Source organism: Phodopus roborovskii, unplaced genomic scaffold (genome assembly GCF_943737965.1).
Source record: "Phodopus roborovskii unplaced genomic scaffold, PHOROB, whole genome shotgun sequence".
Taxonomy (NCBI): Eukaryota; Metazoa; Chordata; class Mammalia; order Rodentia; family Cricetidae; genus Phodopus; species Phodopus roborovskii.
Window position 1 is genome coordinate 36,627,306 of NW_026126407.1, and position 12,742 is coordinate 36,640,047.

The following is a 12,742-nucleotide window of genomic DNA, read 5'->3' on the forward strand; positions in this document are numbered from 1 at the left end:
CCGGCTTGGTCTTGACTCCTTTGCTCATCACTCCTCCCTCTCTACAATTGGATTCCAGGAGTTCAGTTCAGTACTTTAACTGTCAATCTCTACTTCTGCTTCCATCAGCTACTGGATGAAGGCTCTTTGATGGCATTTAAGATAGTCATCAATCTCATTATAGGGGAAGGGCATTTAAGGTGCCCTTTCCAGTATTGCTTATGTTCTTAGTTGGGGGTCATCCTTCTGGATTTCTGGAGATTCCCTTAATGCCAGGTTTCTCATAAAGGTATCTTATTCCTTGCTCTCCTTCTCTGTTTTTCCCCAACTGGACCTTCCTGATCCGATCCCTCATGTTCTCCTTTCCCTTCCACTTCTCCCCCTCCTTCTTTCTCCCTCCACCCCAACCCCCGTGCTCCGAGTTTACTTAGGAGATCTTGTCTCCTTTCACTTCTTGGGCGTGTTCATGTATGTCTCTCTTATAAACAAGTTGCTATCTCTTAGAAGCCCTTTCTGATGTTCTTTTTCTTTCTTTTATTCCTAAAGAAAGACAAAAGGAGAGTAGATTGAAATGGAGAGGAAGTGGTATGGAACTAGGAGGCAAACTGTAATCAAGATATAATGTATATTAGAAGAATCTATTTCCAATAAAAGGAGGAAGGAATATATGATTAAGAATAGAGAGTATATGCTATGTTTAATATGCTAAGACATTGTAGAGTAATAATAATTACATTATTCTCATACTTGTTGAAAATTTAGACATGGTTTGTTTAACAAAGTATGTAGGGTTTTTTTTTGATGGATTATATTATTGAAAACATTGTGACAGATTTTCCAAAACTTTTTACTTCAAAGCATTCATTAATTTATAGCTGAATCTATTACACATAGAAAACTGAATTTGAAGTATATTATGTTCTAAGATTAGAAGACTAGTGATGTTTAAAGATTTATAATATTCAAAATTAAGTCATTGGAAATAGAAAATAATTTATAAATCACAATGTACAGATTTTTCTGAAAATTAATATTAACTTTGGAAAAGAGTCCTTAAGGTTTTCTTGTGGCATAATCTTAGTTTGCTTTTCTGCAAAGACAATATTTCCCTTTCCCACAGTTCATAGATCTGTAGACACTGGAAACAAATACAGAGATTGACAGAGAAATTGGTAGTATGCATCACATATCACTGACAACAACTAAGGCTTGAACCAATATAAAAGACCAGAAAAGCCACTGTTATTAATCCCACTGGGAAGCAGCAATCACATTTGGCAATATTATTGATCACATTAATTTGTCTTCAGGGACTACTTTTAATTTCAAGCTAGTGAAATTTGTCTCTATAAAGCTAAACAGAAAATTTCACACAATGCAAGTTAAATCTCCCTTTAACTATGTCAATATAAGCAAATTTCATAGATCACCCACAGAAAAACAATTTTTCTTCTCTTTTATGCTACTCAGGTCTTGTGAGAAAACGGTAAGTATGTAAACACGCTGTTGTGACATTGTTTCTTTGCTAATGTTTTCAGGGAAGCATGAATGCATGGGAAAATATTGCATAGGCTGTAACCTTTATCACAGGACCTATCCCTGAATATAAATAAATGGGCAGGAAGACACCTTGCCGTTAGCATTATGATACCTTATTTTGTTTTCTTTGGGACTTACTGAAGGTAGGAACTGTAAGAATAAGAATATTACAAATTGTATAAACTTTTTCTTTATTTTGTTTTGTATATGAAGCAACACCTATGATACTAAGCATCTTCTATAGGAATTATCTTGGAAAAGGAAAGGCTGAGACAATAGCACATGTAAGAGCCATCTGTCTCTCCTATCTCGGGAAACAGAAAAGAAAGTTTAGGTCGATTTTAAACTGATTCAGGCAAAGGCAGGAATTGGTTGAAGAGTACTTGCTCCTGGGTTAATCATAAATGAACATATTTGTTTGTTGGGAATCTCTGACGAATATAATTATAGCATACTATGAGGTGTGAATTAATAGAAATTTAAGCAAACTCCTAGGAACTGCTGACATCTGCTAGTGTCTGCTGTCATTCTTAGACTTTGATGCTGGCACAGGATAATTGCAGTGACACTTTCTTTCATCATTTGACAAAACAGTGCTGGTTACTTTTAAAACAAGATGAAGTTTTCTTTCCTTTTGTCATATAAATTCCCACAGCCTCCAATATTCTCTGATTTTCTGAACTCCTATTTGAAATAGCAAATGTTGTTGAGATTTTTTTGAGCATTCCCTTTATTAAGAAAAAATTTGACTAAAAGGTAAGCATGGGCCATCTATGACTTTGACATCAATTCTATTCTTAATCCCCCAAGACAGGGTTTCTTTGAGTAGCCTTGGCTATTGTAGAACTTGTTCTAGGCTGGCTTTGAATACACGGAGATCTTCCTGCCTCTGCTGCTTGAGTGCTGGGATTAAAGGCAAAGAAATGTGCCATCACTGCCCAGCATTAATTCTTTTTCTTCCCCCACCCCTTGGTCAGGGAAGTACCTAGCCATGATATTCTGTGAATGTGAACTGACCAAGGCTGCAGGCAGTCCTCAAAAGCTCCTTACCCATTGCCTTCAAAGCCAATGTTAAATATTTGACAAATCCATTTTCTATTATGCAAAAAAATCTTGTGACTCAATAAAGGCTTAGAGGCATTTGAGTGACATTCAATGATATCTATATCTATATCTATATCTATATCTATATATATATATATAATGTGTACCCATATAATATATATATTACATTGAAATATACATATAATATATATTATATGTGTACACACACACACACACACATATATATATAGATGATAGATCTTCAAGAACAGCTTGACAATATGAAATGTACTAATTACTTGAGCTATTTGCTAAATAATTTGATCACTGTAATTAATCCAGTTCTTTTAGTAATAAGCATGATATCAGTTCTCTCATAAGCTACATAAAGTGGTTGCTTCAGCTATGTGTCTTTTCATAGTAGAGTATTGATGTCTTGTTCTTTGTTGTTGGAGACCCTTCAGTATTTTTTTTTTTCAGAGTATACTTGTTCTTCTAAAATTGTCTCAGGGTGATAATGATCTGGAACCTACTGTTAATGATCTTGTGAGAAAATGAAATGCTGAATGTCTGATTCCCTTAAAGCATTCTAAAGAATCCTGTTACCACTAGTTAATGAACATCAATGTCCAACCATGAATTTTAATATTCTTTTCTTTATGTTTCCTCTCATCAAAAATAGAAATTTAATTTAAACAAACTTAAAATATTAAAGTAATTCTATCCAAAAGGAAAGCAAACCCAATCACCCCTGGTCTTTTAAAAAATTAGTCCATATTTAAAGAAATGAGCTCTACTTTTTCTTTAATGTTTATCTAACTCATCTGAGAGTAGGCTGTGCTAATCTCCTGCTCCTTGTACAAACAGCTTTCAAGTCCCTATGAAGAACATAAATTTCCATTCTATAGCATAGTATAGACTTTCTCCCTCTCCCCCCCCCCTCTCTCTCACACACACACAAAGACAAGTACACTCATACACAGCTGTTTTCTATACATAGAAAACTTTCTCTGTTTTATGATTTGTTTTGAGTTTAAGTCAATCAAAAATTTCTAGGCAAAGTGTTTTCTTGCTTCCTTTTTCCCTTTTCCATGCAAAGTTGCCAAGTTAGCATTCCTATATGACTAGTTAACTTTCCTCAGAGCTGTCTGTCTGTCTGTCTGTCTGACTGTCTGTCTATCTATCATCTATCTTCTACCTATTACTGTGTTGGGGATGACACCCAAACCCTTATACATGCTAAGCATGTGTTAAATCACTTAGCTTCACTCCTAATTCAACATCATTTATTATAGATGTGATTTTCTATATCTGTATGGATTTTTTAGACTACTTTGTCTCTCGGATTGATTCATATCTACTATGACAACAGATGTTCTGCTTGTTTTACTTTTATAAATTTCCTTTTAAAATTAGGAAGAGTGCTGACATACTATAGAATTTTGTTATATCTTCATTAGGGAATAAAAATTTATCAAATTGAAAGATCCTTAAAATGAGGGAAATAGTTCTCAGATGAACTGATTTGAAAGTGGTTAGACCATTAATTCACATAAGTTCTAGATAAAGAGTATGTGAAAAATCATTCAGAAAAATTGTTGATCACTTTTTCTTGACTAATTGTTGTAACCTTAAAGGAAGGCCCATTATACGAGCACCAATTTTTCCTATATGAATATCTAGTGTATTAATTGTTTCTCATAAATTTAAACATACAATAAAGTTTAATGAATCATTATTTTGGCATGTCCATTCACCATGTCACATGACTCAAAGTGTTTTACAAATATCTCCAAGTATTTATGCTCTTCATGTGGCTTGGGTTCAATGACCCTGAAGAGAAATACCTATTTTCTCCTTATTCACCAGTCATCACGAAAGTTGGAAGGTGATCTCTTTAGTCAATAAGAAAATTTTTATTTTTCCCTGTGGTATTAAAAATTTAAAACTTGCTCTATGAGCTCTTTAACATAACAGGCTTTTCTACGATATAATCAAATACTTTGTTAACAATCTTTTATCTTTTCACTAAAGCTGAAATGCCTGGAACAACTTATAAGTGAAATGCCAAGATTACTAACATCACTAATAGCTAATTAGTTCAACAATTTGACTCATAAATGCATAATTTTTACCTCATATTAGATAGTAGTTGACTGTCTCATCTGAAGTTCTACGGTATATTCAAACTGTACAATTGTAAGAATATTAGTGAACTAGAAACAGCCCACAGTATGCACTGTGGCCTGCACCTTGTTCAATAGATTGTTCCTTGCAACCTGTGTCATCTAACTTAAGGTAACTGCCACCTTCATCAACACCCACTTCACCCAGATTTGACTTAAACACAGCTGTGACTAAAAGCAACCTTAGAGCATTATTAGCTCTTGTGGCTGCTTAATCATGCAAGTGCAGTGCCAAGATGGGGAATTCAAGGTACATCTATGTTCTTCTTAGTTGCTAATAATAGAAGATACACCTCAAGGTGAAATCCTGGAGATATATCAAGAAATAATTATTTCCCTTTGCTTTCAGGCCATTAGAGTTAATATGTAATTATTTTCAGTAGCTTTCACACTTGCATGGAATTCTCAACTTTGACATCTAGATGACTGTTGTTTAACTCAAGTATATATATGGTAAGTATGAAAGAACATAGAAGATCCAGTCTCTAACATCAGAATTTATTAAACAGAGTTAGGGAAAAGATACTTTGTTGAATATAACTTTGCCAACCCCAAAAGCTCATTTATTAGCACATTTACATATACTTATCAAATTTACCTTTGAAATCAAATTAAAAATATTTTGAGATAAAGCAATACATTAAATACATTACCATTATTATCATAATACATTATTTTTGTATATGGGTTAATAAGTTAATAAGTATATAATTGTTTTTTGATAATTACTACAGTGTTTATTTAGCCTTCTACTTAAAATGATTGTCATTTATGAAAATGTCGGTATTTATATGCAAATATAGATTAATAGCTAATACAGTATAGGTAATACACACACATATATATGTAAATATACATTAAAATGAAAATGATAAAAAAATATGTGATTCAATAGAGGTATACACCTGTGATTCCAACACTCAGGAAATTAAGTCAGAAGGATTGTGATTGTGGAATAGAGCCAGCCTGAGCTATATATACAAGTCAGACACTTTCAAATAATAAATGAAAGGGCATTATAACAAGAGGTTATATTAATAGGTACTTAATGGATTTATTTAAATACATTCTGTATCTTTAATTATATCACATGGAAACATTTTTCATAGATGTTATTATTTGCATATTCAGTGGAAGTAGACTAACTGTTGATACCTAAGATTTCAAAATATGTTAGACTTCCTGCACTTACCAGTGTGTTCCTAATACTCCAGCCTATTTATCCACTCTATTAATGTTCCCTATTTTCTCAAAACAGCGACAGTGACTGAGTAAATGACCATGGGACAGTATTGGGTAAGTGCGAGGGTGTTTATTATCTGGCACAGCATGTTTTGGACAGGAAACAGTCCCATTCTACTTCTTACTATATAGAGAATGACAAAAGTTATTTTAGTGAATGTGTAACAGTGCCTCTCTGAGTCATATTTATTAAAATAATACTTTGTTCCTCACTAAAACCAAAGGTCTATGATCACTATTATGAAACAAAAGAAACAGACTTTTGTTTTTGAGTTTGGGGTATCTAGTACTTTTAAATTTTTCCTTCTAATATCAAATTTGTAAACTGACCAGTGGATCACAATATTGGAGAAGATACAGTTAAAATACATACAATATATCTGTGATGTAATTATTTTGCTTATGTTACTTTCTAATATTATGGATGTTATTTGATATGTTACTGTTGTGGAATATTAGTTGAAGATGTCTTACATTTGTTTATGCTGTGGAACATTTATTTAATTGAGCAAAGATGTGCTGCATTCTTTTATGTTTAATTTGATTAACTCTGTGAAGCTGTGCTACTTTGCTTGTCTAAAACACCTGATTGTTATAATAAAGAACTGAGCAGTCAATAGCTAGGCAGGAGAGAGTACTAGGCAGGGCTGGCAGGAAGAGAGAATAAATAGGAGAAGAAAAAAGAGGGAGGAGGAAAAGGAGAAGAACATCTGGGGACCAGCCACCCAGCTACATAGCCAGCTACAGAGTAAGAAGTAAAGAAAACTATATAGAAAGGTAAAAGCCCAGAGGCAAAAGATAGATGGGATAGTTTAAGAAAAGCTGAGTAGAAATAAACTGAGCTAAGGTCAAGCATTCATATGAAAGAATAAAGCTCTGTGTGATTTATGTGGGATCTGGGTGACAACCTTCCTCCAAAGAGTAAAGAGTAAGAAAAAAGCAACCAACAACTTGTTAATATATATGTATGTATGTATGTTAAATTTTAAAAAAAAATGAATTGCAGTAAATTCTATTTCCTTAACAATAATTTAAAGGAGCTAAGACATAAGTATGAAGAGTTCTAAAGCATATTACAAAATTTTATTATAGTTTATCATTATAGTTATATCAAATATGTTTATACTTTAACTGTGTACCTTTTAAGTCAAAATTCAAAGGATGTAATTGGTACCATTCTTACTTTTGTTTGTTTTCATGGAAATTTTGTTTATATTATTTCATGTGCTCATTGTAAGAAACCAAGTCATACTGTTTCACTGGTTCCTTTTAAGCAAAATCAAATTGATGTGTTGATAAACATGTTTATCAAATGTTATTATTGACCAATATGCTACTTTAGATTTTTATTATCAAACTGACAATATTCCTTGACATACTGTTTTCATGTAACAAACTAGTTTCTACTCTTGCTGGAATTTCATAGATGTATAAATCTTCTAAACACTCAGAAGAAAATAAGTAATATTAAAACATTGAAACATTATATCACAATCTCTATATTTAGTATTAATTAAAATAATAAATTTGATCTAATTATAAAATCATGCCAATACATATATTAAAGTATTCAATACCTTTGGCTAATAAGGATATGCAAAACAAATTATAGTATTAGACCATTTCATTCCATGTTAAATGGCTGTTATAAAAAAAGAGTAAATACTGGTAAGATGTGGGAAATCAGAATATTTATACACTGCTATTGGGAAAATGAATAAGTATAATCACTTCTGCAAAAAACATCGAGATTATTCAATGATAAAACAATTACGACATGCACCATCCACTCCATTCCTATTTCCAAAATAAATAAAATCAGTATGCAAAAGAAGTTACACACCATAATCATTATTGTAGAACCAGAGCAAAAATAATGCAATTAGCCCAGATGCTTATTTTTCTCTATATCTATCTACCTATCTAATCTACCATATATATATATATATATATATATATATATATATAATCTATTTGTATCATATACATTAGTTAATTATAATAACGAAATGTTATTTGTAGGACAATGAATGTGATTTCAGGATATGTTCCATGGAATAAGACAGATACAAGGAATCAAAAATTGTATATTTTGTCTCATATCTATAAGCAAAATTAAATTGACTTAAAAGTTATTCATTTTGAGAATGATGTCTTTATGTGAGGGTTAAAGAAAGATAGATGAGATCAATGAATGGCCTGTGTGTGTGTGTGTGTGTGTGTGTGTGTGTGTGTGTGTGTACATTCCTCTACTATGGAAACTTAATTAGATTTATAGAAATAGGTATTTTAAAAGATTTGTTCAAGGCTGCATGCATTTTCATCAGTTGTTTCATGTATACATATTAATTCTCACACTGTTATAAACTATTTTGATTTTTGTTTTCCATTTTACCAACAGGCTCAAAATCTAAAACTTATTTTTAACATAGTCATAATTCTAACATGAAATGAAAACTATGTTTCCTAATAAATCAGAGAATTTTCTACATAAATTTGCACTAGAACACAACTTTTTAAAATTTTTAGTTAGCATGTGTTTTAGACAACATTCTATTGCTGTGAAGATACACCATGACCAAGGCAACTCTTCTAAAGGAAAGTATGCAAGTGGAATCTTGCTTACAATTTCAAAGAGTTAGTTCATTATCAACATAGTGAGGAGCATGATGAAGGCAGGCAGGCAAGGTCTGGAGAATTAGCTGAGAGCTACATACTTATCCATAGGCAGGGAAGCAGAGAAAGACTCTGGGCTTGGTATGCCCTTTGGAAAAGTCAAAGCCCACCCCAAGTAACACATTTCCTCCACAAAGCCATATCTACTCCAGCAAGGCCACACTCCCTAATCCTTCTAATCCTGTCAAGCGGTTCTACTCCCTAGTGACTAAGCATTCAATGTGTGAGCCTGTGAGGGCCTTTCTCATTCAAATTACCACAGTGTGCAATATAATAGTTTTTGCTGTATTAGTGGTATATGCCTTTAATCACAGCACTGGAAAAACAGAGATGGGTAGCTCTCTGTTTGCTCCAGGCCAGTCTGATCTACATAGGAAGTTGCAAGCCAGCTAGAACTATAGAGCAAGGTCCTGTCTTGGAAAGAAAAACGAAAAAGGCAAAACACAAAACAGTGGAACTCATTATGAAAATTTTATGCTCATGTATCATTAAATTTGTTTTTTGATGCTTCCATTTTTTTTTTTTTTTTTGGTCTTTTTATTTCTGTAAACATTCAAACTTTTATTTATTTATTTATTTATTTATTTATTTATTTATTTATTTATATGAGACAGGGTTTCTCTGTGTGGCTTTGGAGGCTGTCCTGGAACTTGCTTTGTAGACCAGGCTGGCCTCGAACTCACAGACATCTGCCTGCCTCTGCCTCCCGAGCACTGGGATTAAAGGTACATGCCACTGATGCCTGGCTACAATTTATTTATTTTATGTGCATTGGTGTAAAGTTGTCAGATCCCCTGGAATTTGAGTCACAGACAGTTGTGTGCTGCTATGTGGGTACTGGGAATTGAAACTGGGTTCTCTGGAAGAGAAGCCAATGCTCTTAACTAATGAGCCATCACTCCATCCACCACCTGTCAATTTTCACACATATTAAAAACACAAACAAACCAAAACAAAGTAAAAATCACAGAGATTCTCAAAGTGAGAGAAAATGAGAAAAACTTTGTCTTTGTCCTACTGAGTTTGGTTTACTTTGCTTAAAATCATAATCTAACACTTTCCTGCAAATGACATAATTTTATTCTTCTTAATGAATAATAACACCTTTTTGTATTAGTATGCCAATTTTTTTATTGTTCACTCATCTGCTGAGACACATCTAGGCTGATTCTAAATGTTGGCTAATGTGAATAGTGCAGCAATATACATGACTGTGCAAATATGCATGTTAAATAGGATTTGTTTTATGGTTCTAATTTTCAAAGTAGGGCCTTGCACATGTGCAGCAGGTCCTCTATTGTTGAGCTTCATCCCTTTCCCTTTAACACATATGCAATTTTTTTTTTAATTCATGCTTAACAGATTTGGTGGAAATGTTGTTACCTATTCTGTTTCATACCATTTGAAATCGCAGAGGGTGTGTGAATATCAAAGGCTCTGAGAATTTGTACTGTAAAGAAATGTGATTTATGTTAAGATATTCTCAAATTTATTTACTCAGTGATTATTGAAGTCAAACTTTTGACTTTTCTGGGCAGAACTGGAAGAAGTAGATTGCATACATTCAAATTATTTGGAGTAGAGGCATAAAACATTTTCTTCATCCCACGTTCCTTTCCCACCTTAATCTTATACATGGCTTTGTAGACGAAAACAAATACATCAATGAACACATTATTAACAATTCTCATATTGATTCCTTAACTGATATATTTAAGAAAATACAATTGGGGAAAGCATTTCCAATTTTCCATTGTTCATGCTGCTTAAAATCCTTCATATTTAAATGGCTATTGTCAGTCAAATAATTAATCAACACACGTTTCCTTGATAATAATACATTCTGTAGGGCTTGCTTGGAATTAGCCTTGAGGAATTTGCAATTTAATTGAGGCAACTGGGGCATGGAAACACTGACAATTATATAACTGCAATGTTAAATATGCATTCCCAAAGATATCACAAAATGGGCATGGTGGATTACGGAGTGAGTGGCATGATGTGAGTTCCCAAGCAGTGAGGTCATGGTGGTGTAGTTTCAACTTGAGGTAATGATGGGGATTCTGGCTATCATATTCACTGAAGTATATATTATGGCTCAGTTTAGAAATAATTCAAAAGAAAATGGCACAATATATTAATGCAAGCTAAAACAATTTGCTGTGTTTATTATTATTAATAGAAGGAAAATATATTAGGAAAACAACCCTTTCACAAATATACAGAGTATCTTTAAAAAAAAAAGTAGATGAAATAAAACATGGAAGTAATATGTCTATATTAATAAACGGACAATTCAAGGAACAAGCTGAGTTTATTGTCATTTTTTACATTAAAGGAAGAATACATAAAGTATTTAGGGCTGCTAGAAGTCGGAGAGGGGGAAGGAAACTGATAAGCATGGCAATTTTAAATTTTAGCTCAGAGTTTCTACGTGTAATTAGCTATTAAAGATCCTTACACAGAGAGATTTCTCTGATTCCATACATCATGAATTAATTTTGTTAGGAAAACTACTTAGAGGGAAGTAAAGCCAGATGGAGTACAGGAATCACTATGCTGTTTATGTAGGGGAACTGCCATGCACTTATAATTTTGAACATGTAGGTACCAGTCCTTGGCATACCCAGAAGAAGAGTTGGACTTTGCATACATACAATTAGAGGTTGCAGAGATTTCTTTCCAGAATTTTAAAGCTTGGTGGAAACCTACATTGAATCAAGCATTATCTTCAAGTAACTTGTGAGGGAGCTGGGCAGAGGAAACACCAAGTAAAATCAAGTCTCAGGATTCCTTTATATTATTCTAGAAATCTCAAAAGTGCTGTGAAGCCCCAGAATGACACATATGAATGCATGTTTTATGAAAGACATAGTGTACATGTAGTTCTTTTTTTTTTTTTTTTTTTTTTTGTTACTCATGTAGGTTTGATGGAAAAAGCATGCTATGTGTTACCTCTGTAGAATTCAATATGAAATGTTAATTATAAAACATAACTAAATTATTCTCCTTTGCTCAATCAAAAAATCACACCACAATCTAAAGCATTGAACGAGGACTATAATAGTGTTACTTGTACAGTGACACAATGATGGTACAGATAGCTTTAAATGTATTGTCCTTTCTCAGTCAGATGTTTCTGGATATTGCCAAGAAGACTTTCATTAGGACATTTCAACACTGTCTGCTTTTGTTTTTGTTTGTTTGTTTTGACAAGGTTGATAAAATATCATGTGAATTCCATTGATCAAAAATATTTATTTACCATATACTTTATGCTTTACAATTAAAATAGCTCTGAGAATTATGATGAAATTGCCTTTGTGAGACATGCCAGTTTAGTAGAAGAAAATAACTATTGAGAATACTTTCTTCCAAATCAAGGCATTAGACTGTGATGTGTGTATGAAAAGAGAAGCACACATATGTGAGTACATAAGGCATGAGTCTCCCAAGTGAGTGTTACCATCAAAAATCAGAACTTATTCCAAATGCTCTTGTCTGTCTAACTAAATTTGGCTGGAGAGTCAATTTTTTCTGGATGTGTAGGCTATGCAGATTTATGCAAATACTTTACATCCTGACTCTTCACACCTCTTTCACATTATTTCTTTATTGCCTTCCTTGCAGTTAAAATAATGTTTATGCTACAAAGACTCATGCCTGCAAGACCTGTGAAATGATGAGTTAGAAAGGTGTCTTTTCACCTGTGCAAATCTCTTACTTTACAGATGGAAAATAAAAGAGGTGAATCTATTTATTGTAAAAGCAAATATTCTCTGATAAAAGCATTCAGCTGTCACTTAAGACAAGCCTGACTTAAATAATTTGAAACCATTTTACTTATGTCTATTTTATATTACTTTTAATTAGGTGGAAATTGCCATATAAGCTTTAAAACATAATTGGTCAAGAAAAAAAAACTGCATAGGAAAACATGTATCTGAGCCTCAGCCATGTTGAAAAACTGCAACATTTGAAACCACTGGCACCCATAAATTAGTAATTTGAAGAGTTTTAAATTACATCTAATTGAATATTCTAAAGTCTATATTCAGAGCAGTCTATTTTGCTTG